The sequence below is a fragment of the Macrotis lagotis genome, chromosome 5 (genome assembly GCF_037893015.1).
Source record: "Macrotis lagotis isolate mMagLag1 chromosome 5, bilby.v1.9.chrom.fasta, whole genome shotgun sequence".
NCBI lineage: Eukaryota > Metazoa > Chordata > Mammalia > Peramelemorphia > Peramelidae > Macrotis > Macrotis lagotis.
The window spans coordinates 215,956,274-215,983,709 of NC_133662.1; the positions used below are offsets into that span (position 1 = coordinate 215,956,274).

Consider the following 27,436-nt stretch of genomic DNA (forward strand, 5'->3'; position numbering starts at 1 on the left):
GGGGGGTGCTGTGTTGTCACCAGTCTCACTTTCTCCTCCACAGTCATCTGGGTCTGTGATCAGATATGAATCAGGATGACTGGAGATGGCCCTGGAGGTGAGATCATCAAACTTTAAAGACTTGCACAAGGTCAAGTGTCTGGGGTCAAATTTGAACTCCCATTCTCCTGACCGCAGGGCCAGTGCTCTAGGCGCTGCACCGGCTTGCTGCCAAATATCACTACTAGGACTAGGGCCTGGATAATTAGATTCCTTCTGCCTTTGCTTCACTTGGTTCAACTTCATCTTGCCAGGGATAGCTGCCTTTCTTCTTCCCTTCCCCACAAAAGCTTGTGACACATAATTTCCTGTCCATTACTAGTTACTCATTACTTTGAGGGAGTGTCCAGACTTGCATTGTTCTCTTTTTTTTTCTGTATATATTTCTTTGTCTGTGTCTTATTCTCCCTCTCTTTCCAGGCTTAATAATGGTTAACTAAGACTGACCTTATTTATTTAACTTCACCTCTCATTATTTTCCAGCATTTTGTCCAGTTTTGATCCAAGGAGTTTAATAGTCATACTCATTCATGCCTTCATACTAAGGATTATTGCATTTTCTTTACTTGTAATGCCTAGCTCATTCTTTCTACCTAATCACATCTGATTCAGCCTTCAAGGTTTTTTTTTTGCAAGTAAGTTTTACCTCCCCCATGGAGTCTTCCCTGACTGCTCCAACCTGTAATGATCTTCCCTATTCATTTGCTGAGGTAGTTAGGTAACTTAAATGTATATTTTGACCCTGAAATCAGGAACATGAGTTCAAATCTGGCTTCAGATCCATAGTAAATCTGTGACCCCGGGCAAGTCACTTAGTTGAAATGAGAGCCTTAGTCCCTCATCTATAAAAAGAGCTGAAGAAAGAAATGGCAAACCACTCTAGTATCTTTGCCAAGAAAATCCCAAAATAAGGTCACAGAGAGTCAGCCATGACTGAAATGACTCAACAACAACCACTTAAATTGGATCACATCTTTCTTAGCTTGTCTGTTACTGCTTACCTTTTTTTATACATATATTTTGTCTACCAAGTAGACAATAAGCAAGGATATGTAATATAGTTCTTTGTCTTCCATTTCATCTGAAAACAGTCTATAATAGATGCTGTCACTTCTTTAATATCCACTCTTTAATTACCTGCTTCTATAGCTATCATTCTACTGAAACTGGTCCCTTGAAGAACATGAGTCACTTTATAATTGAAAGGCAACATGATATACAGTAGATGGCATGCTGGTCTTGGAATCAGTGAGACCTAAGTTCAAATCCTGTCTCTGACATTTACCAGCTGGTGATCAGAGACAAGTCATTTAATTTGTTTCTTCATTTGTAAGATGAAGGGATTGAACTCATGGCATCTGAGATCCCTTCCGGCTTTAAAACGATGATCTATGATCTAATCTCCATTTCCATCAGCATTTTTCAGTCCTCATCCTTCTTAATGTGTCTCCAGTACCTGACATTGTTCATCACCCTATTCTTCTTGAAACACTTTTCTTGCTGGCTTTTATACCACTGTGCTAAACTGGTCAATCCACTCCTCTGACATCTCTTATTCTGTCTCCTTCCCTGACCCCTAAAGAGCAGCACTTCTCAAGGTTTTGTTCTTAAGGTACTTTCCTTTTTTGTTATACCCTTTCTTCTGGCATTCTCACCCATTCTTATGGGTTCATTTATTACTTCTATGCAGATGAAACATACATTTTTATCTCCAGACTTGACCTATCTTCTGAGTTTCAGCCTGGAATTTAAAACTACTCACTGGACATTTATCATCACCTCTATACCTTATCAAACTCAACCTGTACAAACCAAACTCATAACTTTCTCTCTGAAAATCAGCTACTTTTCTTGCCTACTCTATTTCTCTGAAAAAGAAATTATTGTTATCCTTTATTTTTATATCATCTTCATTTCCAATACATCCTCCCACCCTCTCCTTCCAGACAGCTATTCTTATAACAAAGAATAAGAGAGAAAACAAAATCAGCTAAGCAGCCCTAACCAGTACATCAATTAAGCCTATATAACATACGGCATCCCACATCCCCTATTCCCTGACTTCTTCACAGATAGGAGTTAAGTTCAGTCTCTTAGATCTTTTGGAATATATAGCACAGTTTCTGGATTATAATTAGGTTATTAATAAATATTTATTGAAAGACTGACTATAATTTCTTAGCATTCAAGGGTTTTTTGACTGTTCTTTCCATTAATATTATTTTAATCATTGTTGTGACTATTTCTCCTTACTTCATTTTAGATTAGTTCATGTCTTATCATGTTTCTCTACAGTAACAGTTCATCACATAATTTATTTAGATGTTCCCCAACAGATGGGTTCAGGCAGCTATGTAGAGAGTAGTCCTAAGTTAGGAGACTTGAATTCGAATCTAACTCCAGATACTTATTACCTGTGTGACCCATGGAAGTCACTTTACCCTATTTTCTTCAGTTTCCTCTTCTATAAAATGAAGTAAAGAATGAAATCAAACTATTCCAGTATCTCTGCCCAAAAAATTCCAAAAGGGATCATGAAGAGTCAAACATTACTGAAAAATGATGAAATGACAACAAAATAATTGTATATCTACTTTGCTTCCTGTTATTTGCCACACTAGCACTTGTGCTGATATGAATATTTTGGAACATGGCATTATGGGACTTATGTTTGACCTGATTGGGATATATATATATAGTAAGAGTGGGATAATGGGTAGGAGGAGAGGGCATGGGTATTTTATTGATTTCTTTATTTCAAATTTTAATCTGTGTGCATGAATTGAACCCTAGGTCTTGACACTATGGATTAGATTTTTCTAAGCAATGCTTTTCTTTCATTTATAACATTTATGGTCTTTTGTTCCTCTGCAGGCATTAGACTAACTCCTAAGATTTAGGAAAGATTTCCTTTAACCAGATAAAAAAATGCAGAATAAGCTTAAACATAAACCCTTAACAAGCCTTCCACTTTTTTTTTTTGCAGAGCAATGGGGTTAAGTGACTTGCCCGAGGACACACAGCTAGGTAATTATTAAGTGTCTGAGGTCAAATTTGAACTCAGGTCCTCCTGACTTCAGGGCCGGTGCTCTATCCACTCTGCCACCTTACTGTCCCAAGTCTTCCACTTTTTGAAGGAAATCAAGCAGTCCTGCCCACTGGTAAGTCCCTTTAGACTTCTGGATATTCAAATGAGGCTGATTAATGGCTTATATTTCTATAATGAGTGAAGGATTGCCAAACTTTACATAATCTCATTTGATCCTTCCAACAATCGTTTGAAGTAAGTGTTATTATTATATCCATTTTCTGGAAAAAGAAACAGTAGATGTTAACTAAGTAACCCAGGGTCATACGGCTAGTAAGTATCTGAGAGAGATATTTTCTGAGACCAAATATAGTTTTCAAGCTATTCTGTTGCCTAACTGGGCAAGGATATAAAAGGAAATTTTATTCCCCTTATTTTCTCTATTACTACCTCCAGTTTCACTTAATAAAAGATCTTTCTCTTAGTTTAGTTGTTAATTAATTTTCACAAAAGTATTAGTCTATATAGGTGTAAGGTCTTACTATTTACAAGGGGTGGCCAAAGGTGTGACTAATGGTGGAATTTCAGGCATATATAAGAAGGCATTTTGAAGTAAGGGCCCTGCCTTAGGACTCCTCACACCATTTTGTTCTGATGGCTATATCTTTTTGGAATTGGTATTTGACAGCCAATACTTTTGTTGTCTCCACTTTCTGACACTAATGATGACATCATTTGGTTCCTATGACCTGACTCTAGCTCCCCTCCTGACTAGATCACCAGGAGCTCAATGGAAACTGGATGTCCATCCTCCTAAAGATGAATCTCAGTGTTTCCCTCTTTTTCAGATATTAAGGGAAGTCTCTCAATCTTTCTGCCAATTTGATGCCAATTGTAGGAGAATAAACAGAACTGTCCTTTAGTCTGGCAATGAGAGGAAAAGAAAAAGGGAAAGTAGAGCTGTTCCAAAAACAAATTAATATTCCTCCATCTTTAGTCCACAGTTTTTCTAGGCCTCATCAATCCTTGTATGATCCTCTACATCTGTAAATAGGTCAGCTTGACCTGCCAGGTATTCGAACATTGACCTCTTGGGACCTGTGTTTAAAAGAGGGCTTAAAGATCTCAGCAGATATGTAAACTCTTGGTGAGCTGATGCTTTACAGGTTACACCTTCCAATGAACTTTAGATGTACAAAAACTACCCAGGATGAACAAACTTCTCAAAGCTGGCCTAATTGGTTCTTATGATGCTGAACTAAGTCTACAGGGGGACTCAGGCTTCTATTATTTTCTCTCTACCCTGGAGAAGTACAAAATAAGACATTATGTATGATTTCAAATATTGAAATAAAACCTGGGGGGTGAGAAGACGTGAGTTTTAATCTCTCTACAGATTCTTACTCTCTATGTTACCTTAGGAAAGTCATTTAATCTCAACAGACCTTAGTTTCCTCACCTGAAAAATGAGTGGGTTGGGCTCAATGAACTCTAAATTTTCTTTCCAGTTCTAAATCTATGACCTCATAATCCATTTAATAATCCATAATCCATAAACTCTTTGAGTTTTTACATTGCCATTTCCTGATTGTGTGATTATATTCAAATCACTTAAACAACTGTCAGTTTCCACGTCTATAAAATGGGGATAGTAAACTCCTTCATTAAATGTGGAGTTTTTAGTGTGGAGTTGAGCTGTTCTTGAGTTCTCTAAGGCTATTCCAGCAAGAACATGAATTCTGGCGGGTCTTCCCAAACTAGACAGATTTTTATTATTGTTCTTGTGAGTGGTTTTTGTCATTTAAGAACTCAGTCAAGCTAAATTTAGAAAGGCTCATAACTGAATGGGTCAGGTTAGTCAGATAGTCAGCAAACACTTAAAAGTTCCCCCAGAGGATATAAAACTAGGCAAAAGTTAATCTCTTCCCTCAAGGTTCTTACAATCTAACTGGGGAGATAATAGGCAAATAAATCCCTACAAAAAAGTCATATATGAATGAAATATATAGGAAATAATTAGGAGAGAGAAGGCACTAGAATTAAGGGGCTTCCTATAGAAGATGGGATTAGGGGTTGGGTTACAAGGATCACAACAACTCCAAAGACTTGTCTTTTGTTCACAGCTCTTCTGGAAATCCTAGGGAGGACTCTTGCTTCAGATACAAGTTGAACAAGAATGACTCTGAATATCCTTCCAGCTCTGAGATCCTATGATTCCTGAAATGATCCACACTTTTAAAATCCAGGCAGTGGGAGGAATTGGCAGTTAAACTGGAAGGGGCCTGAAATGTTTACTGGGATCAGCCAGAGTCTATATTCTTTGAAGTGTCTTCCTATAGAAATCTTGGACTCCACCCCTTGAACCACTCCTAGCTTCTGACTGGTCAACCTGAAAACAAAACTCCTCATCCCTTCGGTTATCTCCACAGCATCTTGTCCTTCTGGCTTTCCCCTAGACTCCTTTCCAGCCCTTTCCCCCAGCCCCTCACTTATGTGTTGTTTTCTTTCTTTAGAATGTCAGCTCCTTAAGGGTAGTTCATTTTTTAATTTGTATCTGTATACCACTAATTAGCTTGGCATATTTTGTTGTTCAGATGTTCAGCTACATCTGCCTCTTGGTGACCCCATGGACCACAGCACACTAAGTCCATCGATCCTCCAGTTTCTTATGAAGTCTGTCATAGTTCAAGTTTGTTGTTTCCATGACACTACTATCTCATCCCCTGCTGTCCCCTTTTTCTTTTGTTTCAGTTGTTCCTGACATCTGGGTCTTTTCCAATGAGTCCTGTCTTTGCATTATGTGGTCAAAAGTATTTATTTAAACTTCAACTTCACTATTTTACCTTCCAGTAAATAGTCTGAATTAATTTCTTTACATATTGACTGATATGATCTCCTTCCTATCCAAGTGATTCTCAAAAATCATGCTTAATATTCCATCATATATATATATATGTATATATATATATATATGCCAGAATATATGCCAAAATTTGAGGGGATATTCATGAAAAGTGAGTCAATTTTTGTCTTTGGTGCGAGGGAGTCATGCTCAAGTCCATCTCTAGGGGATCATAATGCCTAGCGATATGGCAAGGCCAGATGTAGATGCAGTTAAAGTAAGGGGTGGGGGAGGTCATTGCAACATAGCAAAATAGTATCAGCCTAAAAAACAGGTTAGAGAATGCACATTATTCTTTTGAAGTTTTCTCAGTTACCTATAGTTAAATTATAGATATCTTAAGAGATTTCTGAGCTTCATTAATCTGTCAGTTCTGTGTTCTTTCATTTCCAAGTGACTAGTACAATTCTCTCTTTTTTTTCCAAGGCAATTGGATTAAGTGACTTGTCCAAGGTCACACAGCTAGGTAATTATTAAGTATCTGAGACTGTATTTGAACTCAGGTCCTCCTGACCTCAAGGCCAGTACTCTATCTACTGTATCACCTAGATGCCCATATGAGCATTTTAAAGCAATCTAGCCTTTGTCTCAAAGGAGAAGCACTTGGTAATGAACCTAAGTTCAGGAAACATGGGGAAATGTCATATAAATATCATATATCCTTGTTTGGGGGGAACAATACCTATCCACTCCCTTCCCCCATGAAAGTTAGGGTAGTTTTTCCTCAAAAATATTAAAACCATTGCATAGACTTAATTGACTCAATGAACTAAAGGCTCTGACTATTGTTATCATCTATAGGTGCTTATTTTCTGATGCCTGGCTGGCAGACCACCCTGGGAAACTCAGAGAATCAACCTGTGGTGTCTTAACTGCATATGATTTTCAAATAGTCTTCCCCTGAAGAACTCAGGAGATATTCTTTTTATCAACTGTTGAATAACTTATGAGTATCTCATTTCATACCAATACTATATTTAAGTTTCCAAGGGACTGGTTTGAATCATGCCCAGTATATAACACTAAAGTAGCCTGTGGGTAGTTTGTCTGCCTCAAGTATCTCCCCACTCCAATCCATCCTCTTTTCAGCCACCAAAGGGATTCTTCTAAAACTCAGGTTCCATCGTGCCTCTCCCTACTTTGAAAACTCAGTAAACTTAAAGTCCTTCATAACCTAGTTCCCTCCTATCTTTCTAGTCTTTTTATACTTTATATCTCCCAAAGATACTTCATGATCCATTGATATTGGGTCTCTTGCATGTTGCATGAACAAGAGACACTCCATCTCTCTGTGTCCACCATTTTCTCTGGCTGTCTCCATGTCTGGAACTCATTCCTTCCTTTGTTCTGACTATTGACCCCCGCCCCCCACGGTTTTCTTTAAGTTCCAGCTAAAATCCTACTTTTTATTGGAAACCTTTCCTATACCTCCTCATTCCAGTGCCTTCCCATTTAAAAATGTCTTTTTAACTTTTACAAAGCATGTGTTGTATGTTTTCATGTTGTCTTCCCCATTAGACTATAAGCTCCTTGAGGGTAGGCACTATCTTTTATTTCCATTTGTATCCTCAGTGCTTAGTACAGTGCCTTGCACATAGTAGGTTTGTAATAAATGTTGATTGACTGACAATTTTGACACATAGTAGGCTATCAGGAAATGTTTATTGGTTGACCTAACACTGGCATGTGGGAGACCCTTAATAAATGTTGATTGGGGCCAGCTGGGTGGTGTAGCGGATAAAGCACCAGCCCTGGAGTCAGGAGTACCTGGGTTCAAATCTGGTCTCAGACACTTAATAATTACCTAGCTGTGTGGCCTTGGGCAAGCCACTTAATCCTGTTTGTCTTGCAAAAACTTTAAAAAAATGTTGATTGGCATTATCTTGGCACATAGTAGGCTCTCTGAGAAATGTTGATTGATTTGATTGGTAGGAACTGTAGCAATTTTGGAAATCTAGAACCCACTTCTCCCTCCCCCTAATAGATCTGAGATGTATTCACAAGAGGGCTAGCTTCAAGAAGGCTGTTCTGGGGCTCATCTGTATGTGTGACTCTTCTTTTTTGCTTTAGGATATTTCTTTTTTTGTTTGTTTGTTTGTTTTGTTTAGGGTATTTCTTTACAGATTGTCTTGGCTCAAGATAATAATAACAAGCAACATGTATATAATGCTTTCATATTTGTAAAATGCTCTCCATATGTAATCTCATTTGATCAGAGATCCCTGTGTTCCTTACTCCCACAGTTGCTGATGGCAAATATCTCTTTCCTTTCTCTCTTCAAGAGAAGAGCTCCAATCTCAGCTGCCACCTAGGCCTTTAGAGGAGTCCATTGACTAGGTAAGGAAAAATGTGCCAATCTCCCCATTCTCTTCTCCAACACAGTCACCATGTTTTTTGACTAGCCTCTCCTCTCCTAACCCGAGGAAGGATTTAGGGATCAAACACATGGATCACAAATCTTTACCACTTGTTAATATCAAATCTCTACTCATCCAGGGCCTTTGGAGGAGGGCTAATTGTAATTGTAATTCCTCTTTAAGGAATCACCCATATATGCACATACACACACACACACACACACACACACACACACACAGACACCCCTAAACATACACATATTCACATGCAGAGAGCTAAGGTGACCATGACATTTCATTGTGAAAGTAAATTCTGATGGTCCAAGGTAAGCCATTTTTTTAAACATCCTTTTGCTCATTTTTTTACTCATTCTTTTAAATTTCTCCTTGGATCTTGGATCTTATTTATCAATCACTCATTATTATTAAGCATGTATTATGCTAGGTATTGAGAAGAAAGGATAAAAATAAAAGTTCCTGAATACAAATCTAGATTGAGCTCTTTTATATCAAGTAAAAGTACCATGATTTATATCAAGTATAAGTAACATGATACTTTCCAATCTGTGTCCCCTCCTCAATTCCATCAGTTAATTCCCATTTTTCCTGGAGTCATTTTAATTTATGCTGAAGCTGATTGATCTGCCATTGTCTTCTGCTGAGACTCAGATAGAACTGAGGTTAGGGAAGGCTGAGGGGTGGAGGGAGAAGAGTGGGACCCAGTTCTCAGGGGAGAATTGCAGTGGAAAGATATTATCAGTTCCTAGCCTGAGGATCGGGTCCATATGTCTTGATCTTCCCCATACAAAAAAGCACTTTGTCTTCTTAAACTGGAAACCCTCTGACACAGAGGACACTTCTCTCTCTCTCTTGTTCCCCATGGAAGACAGAGGCACTGTGATCGATGTGATGCTGGAGGTAAGTAGGCCGAAGGGAGGTGTAGTTGTAATGGAATAAATACATCTCTGGTAAATCTTCCCACCAAGACATCTTTAAACCTAAAAATGGTCGCTCTGTTCCCTATCGCTACTGTGAGGGTTGATGGATCTTTGTACTTCCATGGGAGCCATCTCTGTTTCCTCTCCTAACTCATCATTGAGAACACAGTCAGTAGAGTTGGGGACCCAATTAAAGATTTTGAGAGCTAGGAGGGGGATGGAGAGGATAGGCAGTGGTTTAGCTAAAAAACTGCCCATGTCAACAGATTATCCTCTGTGACACCACCTGCCACTTCCCAAGGAAGGATCAACACCCATTTTGCTTTGATGTAGAGTGAGAAGAATCAGAAGCTTTGATATTTGCCCATTTTGATATCTCTCCATTTCACACTCTCACAGGCTTGCTGTCTGACATCAAGTGTGATTTAATGTACGATGAAGGTGTCGGGCAAACTTGCCATGGCCCCCACCACCCATTTATAGCACCCATTTTACACTCTTATCTTGATGAGTGCTGAGAAATTCTCAGATGCTGAGCTTATTAACATGGACACTTTCCTTGTCCACAAGCAGCTTCTCACACCCTCAGGAATTTGCTGTCAGTACTGAGAATTTTTATCCCTCTCAAGTAGTCTTTTGTCAGATTTTGCCCACCCATCTAAGGGAATGAACTGAGGTTGGTCCTGGAATCACAGGATTTTAAAGTTAGGAAAGATCTTAGAAATGCTATAATCTATTCTCTTCTTTCACTGATGAAAAAACTGAGGTCCACAGAGGTCTCCTGACCACTACCTCAGCTCCAAGAGTGGGGTGATACCAGTGGGTCAAAGGCACCGAAAATGCATCCTGCTCTTAGACCATGATTATTTGGTTCCTTTCCAGGTCCATAGGTGGTCCCAGAATTTAGTGGGTTTGGAAATCAAATAGTCCATTTCCCTCATTTTACTGAAGAGAAAATTAGATTTAGAGAGAACTAAATTATGCAAGGTCATCCAGCTAGTGAGTAGCAGAGTTTAGGTCTTTTCACTATATTGTATTGCTTCTAGCTCTCCCTTAGCTCCAATTCTTAGAAATACTTCCTAGATAATAACTCACATAGCACTTAAATGGTTTAACTCTTTGTGACTCCATTTGGTGTTTTTTTGGTTAAAGATACTGGAGTGGCTCTTCCTTTCTTTCTCCAGCTCATTTTACAGATGAGGAAACTGAGGTAAACAGGATTAAATGACTTATTATTATTATTAAATGACTGAAATATTGTCTGAGATCAGGTTTGAACACAGGAAGGTGAGTCTTCCTGATTCTAGATTGAGCTCTCTATTCACTACACCATCTAACTGCCCAACTTAAAAGTTTAGGGATCATTATATTCATGAAAGCCCAGTAAGCTATCTCAGATTTACCAGAAGAGAGCTGAATTGTCCATTGTACCTGTTGGAAGCAAATTTCAGTCTCAATTATCCAGTGCTTAACCAATTGGCACATAGTAGGCTCTTAAATATTTACTGAACTGAACTGAATTGAATCTTGACTCTAAGTCTAACCCTTACATATGGCTGTTGGAAAACCCCCATATTTGCCTCTCAAGCATTCCCCTCAATAAAGGGGTCATCTTGACCTTAGCTCTATTTATCCCAACTATTTCCTTTCATGAGAAAGACACATGCTTAACCCTACCAGTCAACAAAATAAGAGAGCTGCTGGAGGTCTTGTGGTGGGGCATATTCATGATCTCACACTGGCCAAAAGCCCCAAGAACAAGGGCTTGCTCTTGGCAAGAGTAGAGGCAGGGTATAAAAGGGAGGGTCACAACAAATCTTTATTACATGAAGGGTATTGAGGGTGCAAAGATAAAAATGAAACCAGTTTCTACCCTCAAGTAGCTTTCATTCTCTCAAGTATATAAACATGCACACATAAATATATAAAATAAATCAAAAAGAAATAAATGACAATCTTGTGAGGGTTGACACTAGTTTTGGGGAACCAGAAAAGGCTATATATGTCATTATAAACATTTCAACTATAATTATTTTTCATTGTCAGACATGTGCCAATTTGTGAGTGTTATCCCTAAACCCAGTGGCACAAATTGGTTTCTGTGGGAGGTACTTTTGTGCCAGTTAGGCTAAGGAGGAGGGATTGCTAATAGGCATTTATACAGTGCTTTGTCAGGTGCTTTGCCAAACATGAAAGAAATATTATCTCATTGAATCATCTCAACTATTCTTCAAGGTGGTTTCCATTACTATTTCCATTTTACAATTGAGGAAATTAAAGTAAATAGAGGTGAAGTGAATTGCCCAGGGCCATTTAGCCAATAAGTTTTTGAGGCTAGACTTGAACTCAGATCCTCCTGACTTGAGGTTCAGTGCTCTACCCCCTTTGTCACCTAGCTGTCTCTAAGGATCAGTGGAAAGGGGCAGAAGAAAGGGTTCAACAGTCTAGTAAACTCTTCATGGATTAGATCTAAGGTTACTTACAGTTTTAGACCTCTTTTATATGTTTATACTATGATCACCCTAGTCCCTGCCCTTTCATCTTACACCTGTATTACTGGACTAATAGTCTAACCATCCACTTGCCTCTAGTCACTACTGTTTCCTGACCATGATGTTCTCATACTCAAAAATCTGGCTCCTTGTTGTCTCCAGGATAGTTGGTTTAGCTTGGCTTTGAAGATCCTATAGAGTTTAGCCATAACTGAGCTTTCTGCCTTTATTTTACATTATGGCTTTTGACATTCCAGTCTAACTAGATCCTACCACTTTCCTGCCCCCAATCTGCTAGCTCTTTCCTCTTTCATTTGAATGAGCTATTCCTCATTATCTAGATGGCATTCTGTCATCTCTTTCTTTCAGATAACTTTTCTTGAAGGTTCAGTTTAGGTGCTAGCTCCTCCATGAAGTTTTTTTTTAATTTTTTAAAAATTTATTTAAGGCAATGGGGTTAAGAGTGACTTGCCCTGGGCAGCTAGGTGGTGCAGTGGATAGAGCACTGGCCCTGGAATCAGGAGGACTTGAGTTCAAATGCAGTCTCAGACACTTAATAATTACATAGCTGTGCGGCCTTGGGCAAGCTACTTAACCCCATTTGCCTTGAAGAAAAAAGAGTAACTTGCCCAAGGTCACACAGCCAGGCAATTATTAAATGTTTGAGGTCACATTTGAACTCAGGTCCTCCTGACTCCAGGGCCGGTGCTCTATCCACTGCACTATCCACTGTACCACCTAGCTACCACCCCCACCTTGAAGCTTTTTAAAAACAGTTTTCCACCTGAGAGAATTCTCTCCCATTTCAAATTTCCCAAGTTCACTGTGCTTTCTCCTTTGCCCTCATCCCGTTCTATCATTGCATTACACCTATTGACAAACATTTAAGAATACCAATAGATTGCAATTTCTAAGAGAGCAGGAACTGTTTTGTTTTTCACCCTATGAACATACATATATGTATGTTTTGAATCACAGTGCCCTGTACATCATAACATATTTCTTGAATTGTATTACTGTAGTAGAGAAATTCATTTATAGACCAGGAAAGGGTAGCCTGAAGACTAGGATTATGGTGACTTACTTTTTCCTATTGGTCAGTTGAACAATCCTGGATGGGTCAATCAAGTCAGTGTGGTCTGTTGTTCTGGTAAGATCTCTGGATCTAGCCCAGACATAAACCTCTACACTATTCCCAACTCTTGCAACCACCCTGAAGACAATGGATGGAACAGCAAAAGAAAAGGAAATAAATCTTAAATTCTTGCTACCTGATGAAGATTTTAACAAGAGGTTTTCCTGAAAAGATATGAGTCTACGTAAAAACCAAAGACAAAAGAAAGATGCCTTTACTGTTCTCTTGGAGCCAAAAGAGATTTGTTACCTTTTCTATTAATAGGACCTGGAAAACCAGCTTATGTGAAGAAGTTGACGGTTTTTTAGGTCTTGGGTAACCCAAGTAGGTTAGGACTTTCAGAAAGTACCAAAGATCTTGTGTCAGTTTTACCTAATCATTTATGCAAAACGAGTTTGGGGGCAGCTAGGTGGCACAGTGGATAGAGCACTGGCCCTGGAGTCAGGAGTACCTGGGTTCAAATCTGGCCTCAGACACTAGCTGTGTAGCCTTGGGCAAGCCACTTAACCCCATTTGCCTTGCAAAAACTTAACCCCCCCAAAAAAACCCCAAACCAAAAAACTGGTTTGAATCTGACATCAGGCCCTTACCAACTGTATGTCTCTTAACCTCATTTTGCCTCAGTTTCCTCATCTGTAAAATGTGAATAATAATAGGACCTACCTCTCAGGGATGTTGTGATAATCATTGTAAAGTGCTGTATAAATAGTGTAAACATTATTATTGATTACAGTAGGAACATCACTTGTGTATATTTGGACATTATCTCTTTCCTAGTATAGCCTAAAAGTGTATTAGCTATTTTGGGGCCACCATATTATATTATTGACTTGTATTGAATCTGAAGTCCACTTACAACTACAGACATTTTTTTTCAGATGAACTTCTTCTGTTTTGCCTCCATCTTGTACTTGTGAACCGGATTTATTTGAACTTAATCATAAGACTTTACAGCTATTCTTTTCATGTTTTATCTTATGTTTGGCTCAATGATTCAGCCTGCAGAGATCTTCTGGGAAAAGCTAACAAAAGAGGAGTAAGTCAAGTCTGCCTTTCACATAACTCATTGAATATTTGAAGACAGGGATCCTGTTGCTGCCTTCCCCTTTCCTCCACTCCCAACCTGCTCCCTTTCAGTTTTCTTTTCAAAGAGAAACATTTCCAATTCTTTTTATCTTCCTTTTATAATATGATTTTGAGACCCATCTCATGCTAGGCCATTCCAGTTTTCCAAAATTCATCCTGAAATATTATTCCAAAGATAAACACCACAGTATCAGCCCAGCTAACCGTGTCCAACTCAGAATCCTAAGGAAGGCAGTTGGTATGGGGGAGGAGTAGATTGGCAGCCATGCCACACAAGAATTGGTTGGACATCATAGAGGGAAAGTTAAGGAGTTAGGAAGAACTGGATTTGAATTTTGACTCAATCATTAACTGGCAAGCAATGATTCACCACAGACAAGTAATTATTCTCAACCTCAGTTTACTCATCTGTAAAAGAAAGTTTGGACAACTAGGTGATACAGTAGAGAGAGTGCTAGATCTGGCATCAGGAAGACTCATCTCACCCCTGACACTTACTAGCTGTGTGACCCTGGGCAAGTCACTTAATCCTGTTTGTCTCAATCACCTCATAGGCAAAATAAACTGGAAAAGGAAAGATATCTTTGCCAAGAAAAACCTCCAAATGGGGTCATGGAGAGTTTGATGTGATTGAAAAATGATTCAACAACAACAAAAGAAAGTTAATTACAACAACCTCACAAGAATGCTTTGAGGATCAAATGAAATTATAGATGCAAAGTTTTCCTTTTGGTCCTTCTAACAGTCTGTGTCTCTCCTTTGCATATTTTAATGTGAGAAAATGTGTTTCTTTACAAGTTTATTTCATCCTTTATCCTTTTGCAAAAATTAACTTAGCTTATGTGTCTTTCTGCAACTAGACTGTCCACTTATAAAATGTGGCAGTGCTTTAGTTATGTAAAGCCCTTTGCAAATCTCAAACTCTCTATAAATGTTATCTCTTATTGTTTTACTAGGCCCTGAAGGGCAGAACTAGAAATAATGGGTAGAAATTTTAGAGAAATAGATATAGGCTCCATGTAAATAGCTTTGTGGAGCTTCTTAGAGATGGAATAGGCTTCCAGTAAGGGTGGAAGTCAGATAGGGGCTGGGGAAGGTAGTGAAGTCCCTATCTGTGGGGGTATCCACTTGGAAGTATAAATTCATGGCTCTATGAATATCATGTTTTGAGGAAAAACTGCTGACTTCTAGATGATGACCTCTGGAGTTCCATTGAATTCTGAGACTGAGAGTGGATTGGGGGAATGTCTTTTTGAAGGTGGGATATAATGTAGTTACAAAGGTGGCCCTCCTTCCAATGAAGAGTTAAATGATATGTTATATTTAATTATAAAGTTTGATCTTCATTTTTGAAGAAGACCACAACATCAGGGAGATGATGCCATGACAAGCACATGAATTGGATATGAGTGAGGGGGTGCTGGGCTAGTTCACCAGCCTCACTTTCTCCTCCAGAACCAACTGGGTCCAGTGACCAGATATGAATCAGGACAACTGGAGATGACCCTGGATGTGAGGCAATCAGGTTTAAGTGACCTGCCCAAGTTTACACAGCTAATATAAGGCAAGTGTCTGAGGCTGAATTTGAACCCTTGTCCTTCTGACTCCAAGGCCAGTGCTTTACCATTGTGCCACCTAGCTGCTCTTGGACTATAGTCCATGAATCATGGGGCTGGTGGTCTTCCAAAGAAACCTCCGTGTGCTCCTCACTGCTGGCATGGGGTCTGGGAAGGAAGTAGAATAACTTCACCAGTCTTTAATCCTTGACCTTTGGAAACTCTATAGTCTGGCCTTTTTGCTAACTCCTGCTGAGAGACCTCTGCTGCTTGGCAATGGCTGGAGCTGTGTGTGTGTTTGTGTGTGTGTGTGTGTGTGTGTGTGTGTTTTAATTCTTTCCTTTATGTTTTTATTAAAAATAAAAATCCAAAAAGGAATTCATGTCTGTGTCACTTTATGCAAAACTAGATTCATCTGTCATTGTCTTCTGTACCTTCAGGCTCTGTTAAAATTTAAAAAAAAAATACATTGTTTTCTTTTTTTAAAAGAACACAGTGACATCTCTGGAAATCTCCAGCGTAAGCAGATCTCAGCGTAATGCATTGCCCTAAATCACCTTGCAATTAGCCATGGACAGAAATTGCAGGAGAGGATTTTACAGCTGTCCTGGAGATGTGGAGAATAAGCTAGCATCCTAAGGACCAAATCACCCCTACTCCCCTATTCCCATAGCCTGTATCACATAGCTAATTGTGATTGGAAGAACTGAAGTCATTAAGTTTGGAAAAGAGACTTGTGGGATGTTTATTACTATTTGGTCTTCCAGTCAGTTCATGGTCCCCTCCCAAGCCACATGATAACTATTCAAATTGCTCATAGATTGTTGATTGGGTCATTCACGGAGCTCCCTGAGTCTCCCCTTGAGCTGACCATATTTCATGATTCCCTTCACCTTGTCATACCCCACCCACTCCCAAATTCCATATTTATTTTGTGATAGTTGAGTCCTCACATTTTAAATCCAATTAGAATGCCTCCCCCGACCCCTTTTCCTGGGCGGTTTTCCTAGCCTCACATCCAAGGACCTAGCTCAAATTTCAGTTTCAGCATGATTCTCTGGGTGACTTTGGACTGTCTCTCTGACCTCATTTACAAAATTAAGGGCTATAATATTGGTACCACCTACCACATGGAGTTGTTGAGGGACAAAGTGACTTCATAAACCTTAACACACTAGAAATGGGAGTTATTATTTTTCCTGAGTCATACCATTGACTCTGAACTCTCTTTCAACCTAGGTCCCCAAAGCCATGAAGCACGTGCCATACTCATTTATGTATTTCTTTGCAAATTATTCTTAAGACTGTGATCCTGTTTGGCTTCTGTTCTTTATGGAAGGAGAGATCCCTGAAGACAAGAACTGTATCCATTCATCTTACCATAAGCCCCTCTGCGTGAGCTATGAATGAAGTGACTGATGACACCATTCCCTGTTCATTTCTATGGAGTAGAAGAGAGGTGATAAGGAGCAAGGAACATATGATTACATAATATTAATTCTAGTAACACTACTATCCATCAATAAAAATAATAGTGAACATTTATAAATCTAGCTCTGTGTAGTGGTTAAACTCATCCTTGGAGTCAAGGAGACCTGGGTTCAGATCCTACCTCTGTAACATACTGTTGGTATCAGTCTCTCAGTCTCCCAGTTAACTCTCTGAGAGCAGAGATGAGCAGATGCTGATTCATCTCAGCAAAGGCAATTTTCCTCAGTGAAATAACAGGACTACTCCAACCTCCCCATATCCCTCCTTCTAAGCATTTCTATAATTGCTTTAAGTTTTGCAAAACTTTGCTTTAAATATATTATTTGATCCGCATAGGAGGTTGGGGCCATTTTACAGATAAAGAAACTCATGTGGCATTGAGAGGTTAAGTGACTTGCACAGGGTCACGTAGCTAGTAAGTGCCAGAGGCAGGCTTTGAATCTAGGTCTCTCCTGAGTCCATCTACTACACTGCTGTTTCTCAGTAAGTCCATATGGAATGATGCCCGGTTTGTGCTGAATTTGGTGGCTGGAATAGGTTTGAGGAGAGGTTCTTCTCCCTGTGAGATCATCTTCTGAGCTTCTCTTATGTTAGTTAAAACTTGAGAAGTCTGTAACTCCTGCTAGAGCAGCATAGGACCAAGACACCATCTTCCTTGCTTTGCTATTACCTTGTTAGGTCAAGGAATAAATACCAGTTTTTTCAAATAACAATACGTGTTATTCTATTCTCTCTCAACTACCCATCTCTAGTGTGAACAGTCAAAAAAGTAAATATGGATCTAAAACTAGAATGCCTGTCCATAGCACTCTTCATTTTTTTCAGATCAGTTGAAAATGTATTAACGTATATTTTTGACCTATTCTTAAGCCAAGACAAGTATTACTGTGCCCATTGTTCACATCAGGAAACAGAGATGTCAGCAGGTAAGGTGACTTACTATTCAAACTCACATAATAATAATCACCAGGATCAATGACTGCACCTCACGGGATCTCAGAGTTAGAAGGATCTTAGAAATCACATAGTATAGATAACCACTTAACACAGTAAAAAACTCCTATGGTGTCTTTGACAAGGGGTCATTCAGTTTTGCTTCTATATTTCCAGAGGATGGGGGGGGTGGTTCACTACTTGCTGTTAAATTCTTTAATTATTAAAAATTTTGTCCTTATACTAAACTCAAATCTGCCTTCCCTGGAAGTGTAATTTGTTGGTCATAATTCTGCTCTTTGGAAAAACAGAATAAAGTATATTCCACATGATGACATGTTAAATATTGTATTTAAAGACAGTTATCATAGTTCCCCTAAGGCTTCATACTAAACACCTCTCTTCCCTCATTTAGTTGTTATGTGATTTTTCTCATCATTCTGACTGATTTCTATAGTTTTTTCTCTCAAAGTCTATATTAAAAGCATAGGGTCCACAACTAGATATAATACTCTAGATATGATCTGACCAGTAGAAGATATATTGGGACTATGCCTCACTTATTCTGAGTACTAGCATTCTGGTAAGTTCCATTTCCTTTACTAAAGACCTATGCGACTATTTTGTAGAAGTGAGCCCAGGGTCTTAAGGTTTAGCCTCATCTAGTACAAGTTCTGATAGTGGGTACCACTTATCTGGGAAAAAATATGGATCCTGCTCTCTGGAGACTAGCCTATTTTAGTTTAGAGGGTGTGATTGCTAGAGAATTGATCCCAGAGGGAAAATTTGCTTTTATTTACAGACATCCATGAAACTAGCTGCTAAGGCATGGAGAGGTTGCAGTATACATTGGTAGAATAGTACCCACACTGATAAAATCTTTTTAAGAGTAGGGTCTATGTAATAATTATCTTTGTTTCTTTTGACTAAAGAATCTCTTGAAGTACCAAAGACCATGCTAGTTTTTTCCTGTTTTTTTTCTAGCTGGGTCTGTTCAGCATCTCCATTTTAAAAGCATTTTATATCTATCTATCTATCTATCTATCTATCTATCTATATACACAATCATGTTAAATATATTTTCACATTAGTCATGTTGTGAAAGAAGAATCAGAACAAAAAAGAAAAACCACTAGAAAGGAAAAAACCCCAAAATGAAAATAGCATGCTTCGATCTGCAATCAAACTCCATAGTACTTTTTCTGGATGTGGTTGGCATTTTCCATAATGAGTCTTTTGGAATTGTCTTGGATCATCGTATTTCTGAGAAGAGCTAATTTAATCATAGTTGATGAATGCACAATATTGCTATTACTGTGTACAATGTTCTTCTGGTTTGAGCATCTACATTCTTGACTCATAGTGAGCTTGTGGTCATAGGAATCTCCATTTGTTTTTTTCACATCAACATCAAAGCAAGTATTCCCCCATCTTGTACTTAATGTGATTGATTCTGCTTAAACCAAAGGGCAAGGCTTTATATTTATCCTTATTAAGTTGTATTTTTTTTTTTTTTAGTTTTTGCAAGGCAGTAGGGTTAAGTGACTTGCCCAAAGTCACACAGCTAGATAATTATTATGTGTCTGATACTGGATTTGAACTCAGTACCTCCTGACTCCAGGACTGGTGCTCAACCCACCGTGCCCCCTAGCTGCCCCATTAAATTGCATCTTGATGCCTTAAAATTAGATAAAGCATTTATTAAGTTATCTGGGTGGCATAGAGGGGCTTGGAGTCAGAAAGACCTGTGTTAAAATTAGCCTCAGACATTTATGCACTGTGTGACCATGGGGAAGTCAATGTCACTGTTGTTTGCCTCAGTTTCCTCATTTGTAAAATGAGGATAATAATAATAAAAGATTATTTAATATAATATGTAATTATAATAATAATAATAGAACCTTCCTCCCAGTCTTTAATGTGAAGCCCAAATAAAATAATAAAGCACTCAGAATCATGTCTAGAACATGGTAAGCACTATATAATGATGATGATGATGATGATGATTAGTTTACTTTGTGCCCCAAACTTTGCAAGAGTCTGGAAATAAATACAAATGCAAGCATAAGGAAAAATAGTTTTTGCCCTTAAGGAGCATACATTCTCCTAAGAGGAAGACAATACAGACCAGGGCAAAAATTGCCTGAGGAATCAGGGTTTAGGCAGATCACAAGTATGATTGTTCTTGGAGGTTCTGAGAAGAGCTTATTGATTGGAGGGAGGAGGAAGGGTCGATGTGTCTCTAGGATGAGAAGACCATTGGGACAGAAGTGGGGACGATCAAAGCCTGTTGTCTATGATTCCAGGCTGCTGGGAACAACTTCAATTTTAATTCTTTCATCCAAAGGATCAAAATTATTCCTTTTATTTCTATGCTATCTACAATTTTGATGGGCATATACCTTTTGAGTCTTCATTAAAGTTGCTGATAAAATGTTTAACAGGATAGAGTCAAAGAAAGAGACTTATGGCATGCCACTAAAGACTTTCCTCTAGTCAGGGATTCTTAGTGTTTTGTGAGTCGTGGATCCCTTTGACAGTCTGAAGAAGCTAAAGTCTTCTTAGAATACTTGGTATAAAATAAGATATATAGAATTACAAAGGAAACCAATTATATTGAAATAAAGATGTAATTTTTTTCCTCATCCATGTTTGAAAACCCCTCCCTCCAAATCTTGCCACAGAATCCTGGGGGGGGAGGGGGCAATCCCTAGAGCTTGTTAAGAATCCCTATGCTGGGCTGATACTGATCCCTTCAACAACATTCTTTGGCTCTTTTTGTTTCATCATTTATAAGCTCCTGAACCCTGCTAACTGTATTACAATCAGACTATATTTCTCTACCTTTTCCACAATAATATCAAGGAAAAGGTGGAAGGATTTGAAAGTAACCAAGACCTGATGAATCTCATAAAAATAATGCTGGATGTTAATGACCAAAATGAATTCAGGCTTGAGACAACCTAAAAAGGATAAAAATATGATCCTTGAAGAAATAAGATAAACAAGGAAAAGATGAATCCAAGAGAGCTTTATCTACCTCCTTACTAAAAATCCATATATATATATATATATGTGTGTGTGTGTGTGTGTATTATCTTTGGCCTTTCTTTGAATAACCACTACAGTCACCCTTGATCAGAAATGGAAATTGGCTTAGTTTTGCTATGATTCTTTGTGGTAAACCCGCACTGGTTCTTAGTCATTTCTTTTCCCCAAAAAAGTCTGTTTAATAATTCATTCTAGAACTTTGCAAGGGATGAAAACCAACTCTGATGATGTTTAATTTCTAGAATCCAACCTTTTGGAAATTTGGAGACTCTTTTTTTATGTTTTTGCAAGGCAATGTGGTTAAGTGGCTTTGCTCAAGGCCACACAGCTAGGTAACTATTAAGTGTCTGAGGTTGGATTTCAACTCAGGTCCTTCTGACTCCAGGGCTGGTGCTCTATCCACCGTGCCACCTAGCTACCCCCAAGACTTATTTTTAAAACATTTTTCTGCCATCTCTCTTATTTGTAATCAAAGAAAATTCATAACAGCATGATAATTACTTTTATCAATTTTGTACACTAGGCCTAGAGGCTTGAGCTAATTTAAAACAACTATATTTTCTCATATTATCTTTTCTACTATCTTCAAATCAATATCTACTATGTGCCAGACTGTATTAAGTGGCAGAATTTCAATTCCCTTCTTGAGTTTAAAATCTCTCTAAATGATGTTCTAGTTTTTACAGTTTGATGGTTAATCCACTTGGTGGAGAAAATGGAAGCAAAATAGGATTTGAATTTGTCTACTCATTGTCATCAAAATATTAACCTTCTGTCTCAAATACTTACCCTAGTCTATCCTTGTTTGTCTATTTTTGCTTTAAATACAACTGATACATTTTATTTTTGGAAATCATTAACATTCTCAGATCTCAGCTCATTTTAGGGATTCTGTTTCCTGACAGTTTTATTCTTCTTCTTCATTTTTTTTTGCTATTGACAGTTCTGTTCTTACACAGTGTCCCTCCTTTTATATTTTGTATTTCCTCTTGAAACATAGGCTCAGCAGAGAGTTCCCTATGAGGTTACATCTGTATTTCTATGTCTCCTCCTTTTCTTGTGATTGTTTTAATTTCATTTTTAAGAGTCTCTTTTAAGTCATATATATATGTGTATATATATATATATACACATATATATATTTAGGTTTTTACAAGGCAATGGGGTTAAGCTTGCCCAAGGCCACACAGTTAGGGAATTATTAAGTGTCTGAGGCCAGATTTGAACTTAGGAACTCCTGACTCCAGGGCCGGTGCTCTATCCACTGTGCCACCTAGCTGCCCTAAGTCATATTTTTAAAAGATCTAGAGTTAAAAGGGACCTCTCTGTTCATTTAGTGTAAATTCCTAATTTTACAACTGGAAGAAACTGAGCTTAAGTCAAAGGTCACATAGGTACTAAAAGTGAGCAGTAGGATTTGAACCCAGGTCTTTCTGCTATATCATTCTGCTTCCCAACCTTTTATAAGGTCTGGTCATAGGATCACAAACCATTTTTTTTTCATTTTTTTTAAAATTTTGTTTTTAAGGTCTAGAATACCCAATTTTCCAAAGTTTAGATATGACAAGTTTACCCTCCTTCCGTCATTACTATATTTTCCTTTGTTATAATTTATGACATTACTCAAGCATCATTCATAATCTTTTTCTGAATGGGTGGTATATATAATAGACTTTCATTAGTTTGCTCTCCTTTTATCGTTACTAAAATTAATTAAAGAATTATAGTCTTAGATTTTAAAAGACCTTTATTGACCATCTAGTTCAAGCCTGGAAGCATGTAAATCCTTTATTATATATCTGTCAAATAGATGCTCAAGTTTGGAATAAGATTCCATGGATGTACTTAAGGTGGTCCATTCCATTTTAGAGCATTCTAACTTTCAGTGGATCACTCTATCTGTCAAATTGTATGCCTCACTGTATTATGTACTTGTCTCATGCTTTCTTGTTCTTATTCCATGATTCATGTTCTTCCCCATGCCTGGAACATCCTTCCCTTTCTAACTGTTGAAATCTGAATCACCTTCCAAGACCTAATAAATATTACCTCTCCATGAAAGCTTTCTCTTTGCCTACATAAAAATCTTAGTATTTATTTTAATTTTAATTTTTCATAAACAAAAAACTGGTTCATCTCTTTTCTATTCCCAATTTGAAAAAAAAGAGAAAGAAAACTAATATCCTTTTAACAAAGATGCAGCATCTAGAAGAACAAATTCCTGCCTTGGCCATATGCCCAAAATATACTTCAATATATGCTATGAGTTCATCACCTCTCTATCAGGAGGTGGATAGCATGTTTCATCATGAGTTTTATGGAATCATAATCACATTGATCAGAATTTTTAAGACCTTCAATGTTGCTTGTCTTTACAATTTTTTGTTATTGCTATATAATTTCCTTTCCTCCCTGCCCCCCCTGCCCTGATTATTCTCATTTCACTCTGCATCAGACCATGAGATTTCTCTGAAGTAGTCCCCTTCATTATTTCTTACAGCACAATAGTATTCTCTTATAAATTATGCATATATGTGCATATAAATGTACATGCATATATAGGTGTATTTATCAATAGATTCATACATACATATGTATATATATATACATTTCAGCCATTCCTCAATTCATGGGCATTCCCATAGTATCCAATTCTTTGCTACCACAGAAAGAAACACTAGAGATATTTTTGTGTATGTATACGTGTATAAATATGCATATATATATTTATATATACACACACACATACAAATATCCTTTTCCTCTTTCATTTAATCTCTTTAGGATATGGATCTAATAGTGGAATCACTGGATCAAAGTTTAGCAGCTTTTTGGGTCGTGGTTTTTAAATTGCTTTCCAGTAGGGTTAGACCAATTCATAGCTCCATCAGCAGTGCATTAATCTATCTGCTTTCTCAAAGCCTTGTCAGCATTTTTTATTTAACTTTTTTTTTGTTCACTTTCGCCAATCTCTTAGTTGTGAAGTAGAATTTACCCTTTTCTCTTGGCCAAAAATTAAATTTTCTTCTTTGGAGCTTTGTTTAGATTTCATGCACTTAGTGATGGTAGTTTATATCTATCATTCTATGTCTGCATCCACTTGCTATATTGTAGAACTGTAAGTTTCATAATAGGAGAAGCAATGGATTATAATGGAAAGAACATTGAGTTGGAGTCAAGAAAACATGAATGGGTCATAGAGGATAGGCAAACATGGAAAAGTATAATCTGAATCACTGGAAGAAACATTTAAATTAATATGACCCCAGTTTCATCTGAATATTTGTGTATTATTATTATTATTATTATTATTAAGCTCAATAAGGCTCAATGTATTTTATTTATCATTGCATCAGTCATAGTGCTCAGAACATACTTATTCTAGATATTCTAGCCATGTCTCATTCCATCAAATATGGGTGATATCATAGTATCCTTGAAAGGGCCACTGGTCAGAAGGGTCAGAAGTTTTCTGACATTTACTGGCTAAACATTAATGGACAAGTCATTTAACCTAACTGAATCTAAATTTTCTCACTTCTAAATGAGGGTGATCTTGCCTATAGAACCTACTTTTTAGAATTGCTATGAGGACCAAATGGGAAAAAGCATGTTTTGAAAAACTTTAAATTCCATATATGTGTATATATATATATATATATATGTATATATATATATATAGTTACTTTAGCAATTATATTGTTTTTATTATTATCCTTATAGTTATATATTATCCTTATCCTTTATATATTATCCTTACATCCTGAGAGTAGATGCAGAATTCCACACCCAGAGTACCCCATCTCTGCAATAAAGGAGGGAAAGCTATGCCAACAATTACAATTATTGGTTTTACTTAAGAGGCTATATTTATCAAATAAATGCTTGTTTACTGAAAGACTGAAATTGCATTATCATTTCAACTTGTTTATTTCTCATGTTCTATACATAGATATTTAGGTATTTCAAGCCACAAATGCTGCTCCCAATGTGGTTTTTTACTTTTCTCTCCTGATGATTACTGGGTCCCTCTTCTGCCTCCTAAAGACTTATTTGACCTTGTTCTCTACCCAAGTGATATGTCCTATTCTTACTGAATGGATCCATTCTCAGATATCATGCTGCCCATTCTTTTCCATGTATAGGTTGTCATCCATGACAGGAGTCCATTCCCTTCTCATCTTTACTTGCTGAAATCCTTAGCTTTCATATTCCCAACTCTGGTGCCATGTCTTCCAAGGGTCCTTTCCTTATCCGGGGGCTGAAATTGATTTTTGTCTTCTTTAATCTTAGAGAATTTCGTCTGGATCACTCTTCTTTGACCTTCTCACATCCCAGTTTGTATCATATTGATTTAGGTATGACGTTGTTGTTCAATTGTTTTTCAGTCGTGTCCAATTCTTTATGACCCCATTTGGGGTTCTCTTGGCAAAGATACTGAAGCAGTTTGCTATTTCCTTCTCTAGGTCATTTTATAGATGAGAAAACTGAGGCAAACAGTGTTAAGTGACTTGCCCAGGGTCACACAGCTAATTGTCCACTGATATGATTCACAGAACTGCACAATCTCGAATTGAAAGGTATCTCATCAGGCACCTAGTTCAGCCTATATCTTAAAAAAGAACTCCCCTCTATGCTGCATTTGGCAAGTGGTTATCCAACCTCTGAGTGAGCTCGCCAATGAAGTAAGTTCCTTAGACAGATCATTTAAGCTCTCATAGCCAGGAAGTTCCCCCTTACTTTGAGCCTAAATTTACCCCTTTGTAACTTCAATAAATCAATAAAAATTTATTAAGTACCTACTAAGTTCTAGGTGCTGTGCTAAATGGGAAATTGATACATAAAGGGACAAAGAAAATCCCTGTCCTCAAGGAGCTTGCAATCTAATCCAGTGCTTCTGAGACCAAACAGGTAAATCTAATCCCTCTTGCCTGGGACAGTCCTTTAAAGGCTTAAAGACAGTCATCAGTACCCCAATTTTCCCAATTCAGAATCTTTTATGCTAGAGGTTAAACATCCCCATTTGCTTCATCTGATCCTCACATAGCATGGTTTCAAGGTACTTCACTACATTGGATACTTTCCAGTTTAATAAGGTCTCTGAAATGTCAGAGCTCAGAGCTCAACCCAGTTCTACAGATGTGGTCTGACCATGGCAGAGGACAGCAGGCATCAACTTATTTCCAAGATAAGAAGAAATTCCTCCTTTTCGCTCAGAAACCTTTATTGTATTTCATTGTGCCTCTAGTTTCTAGTACAATGTTCTGTATGTATTAGGGCTCCCTGAATCAAAAGTGCAACCCCAGCACCCAGCATTGTATCTTACATAGCAGATAATTTAGATGTTTACTGTTTATCATTGAATGATATTTCCATGTCTCACCCATCATCCCCCATGAGCATTTTTCTTCCTTTGCTTAAAATTGCAGCTTAAGTCTTCATTTCATTTTAAAGATTCAAGTCTTCTAATGGCTTATTCAGTGCTCAATTTCATTAGGGAACAAAAAAGAAGGACTGGGGAAGAAGACTGACTTGGCATGGCTAAGCCTGTCATCAGAATGGGGGAGAGGATTATGAACTAGGGGGGCAAGCGGGCAGTGATTTGTCCCATTGTGTCACTGTGGACAATTTTCCATTATCTGTGGGTGGGTAATAAACTTGTGACCCATCTGTAGCACTTTGGGCTTGCCTCCTGCTGGACTCGGATTTGGTGCTTAATTTTTCTTTGTGATGTCCTGGAGGGAATAAGGGCAGCTGGAAAGTAAGGCACCAGAGGAGTATTAACATGCTTTGGTTATGGTCCCAAATGTCAGGCAGCAAGTAGACTCAGTTGTCCTGAATCCAGTCTAATTCTGCATCAACTGGGCTTTCCCAGGGCAGGTGGGATTTTCAAGTAGCACCATTGCCAAGGCTCACCAGGGCTGAGTCAGCATTCAGACTCTGGACAGCTCCCACCTCTCCACACTACTCACCTGTCCCCTGTGACCCCTCTTAGGCAGATGACCGTTCACCTGCCCACCCTCCTGTATAGTCAGGGGTGGGAGGATGATTCTTACATTCATACACATATATCAGGAACCAAGAGAGGAAAAGCTAGGCATGCACTGCCAACTATGACATCCAATCAGTTTTCAATCAAATTCTTAAGACAGACATCAAGTTCCCAGAAGGTCTTCTCCAGGGCAAACATCCCTTAATTTCTCAGTTCCTCATCTATGACTTTTCTTAGGAACTTCTAAGGTCCCTTTCAGTTTGATTATCTTTGATCCCATGGTCTTCTAAATGATCCTCATATGGCATGAACTCAAGACTCTTCATTACCATCATCACTTAAACTTATCACCTTGTACTTTGCATTCTGTAGATTTTTATTTGCATAGTGATTGAGGCAGCAGGTGACTAGAGGATAGAACACAGGGTCTGAATTA

At 38.0% G+C, this 27,436-nt stretch overlaps 1 protein-coding gene across 1 annotated transcript in view; it reads right to left on the reverse strand.

The window, feature by feature from the left end:
* Window positions 1–27,436, reverse strand: part of KCND3 (potassium voltage-gated channel subfamily D member 3) — a 311,081-nt gene that overhangs the window by 95,183 nt on the left and 188,462 nt on the right. The window lies entirely within an intron of this gene.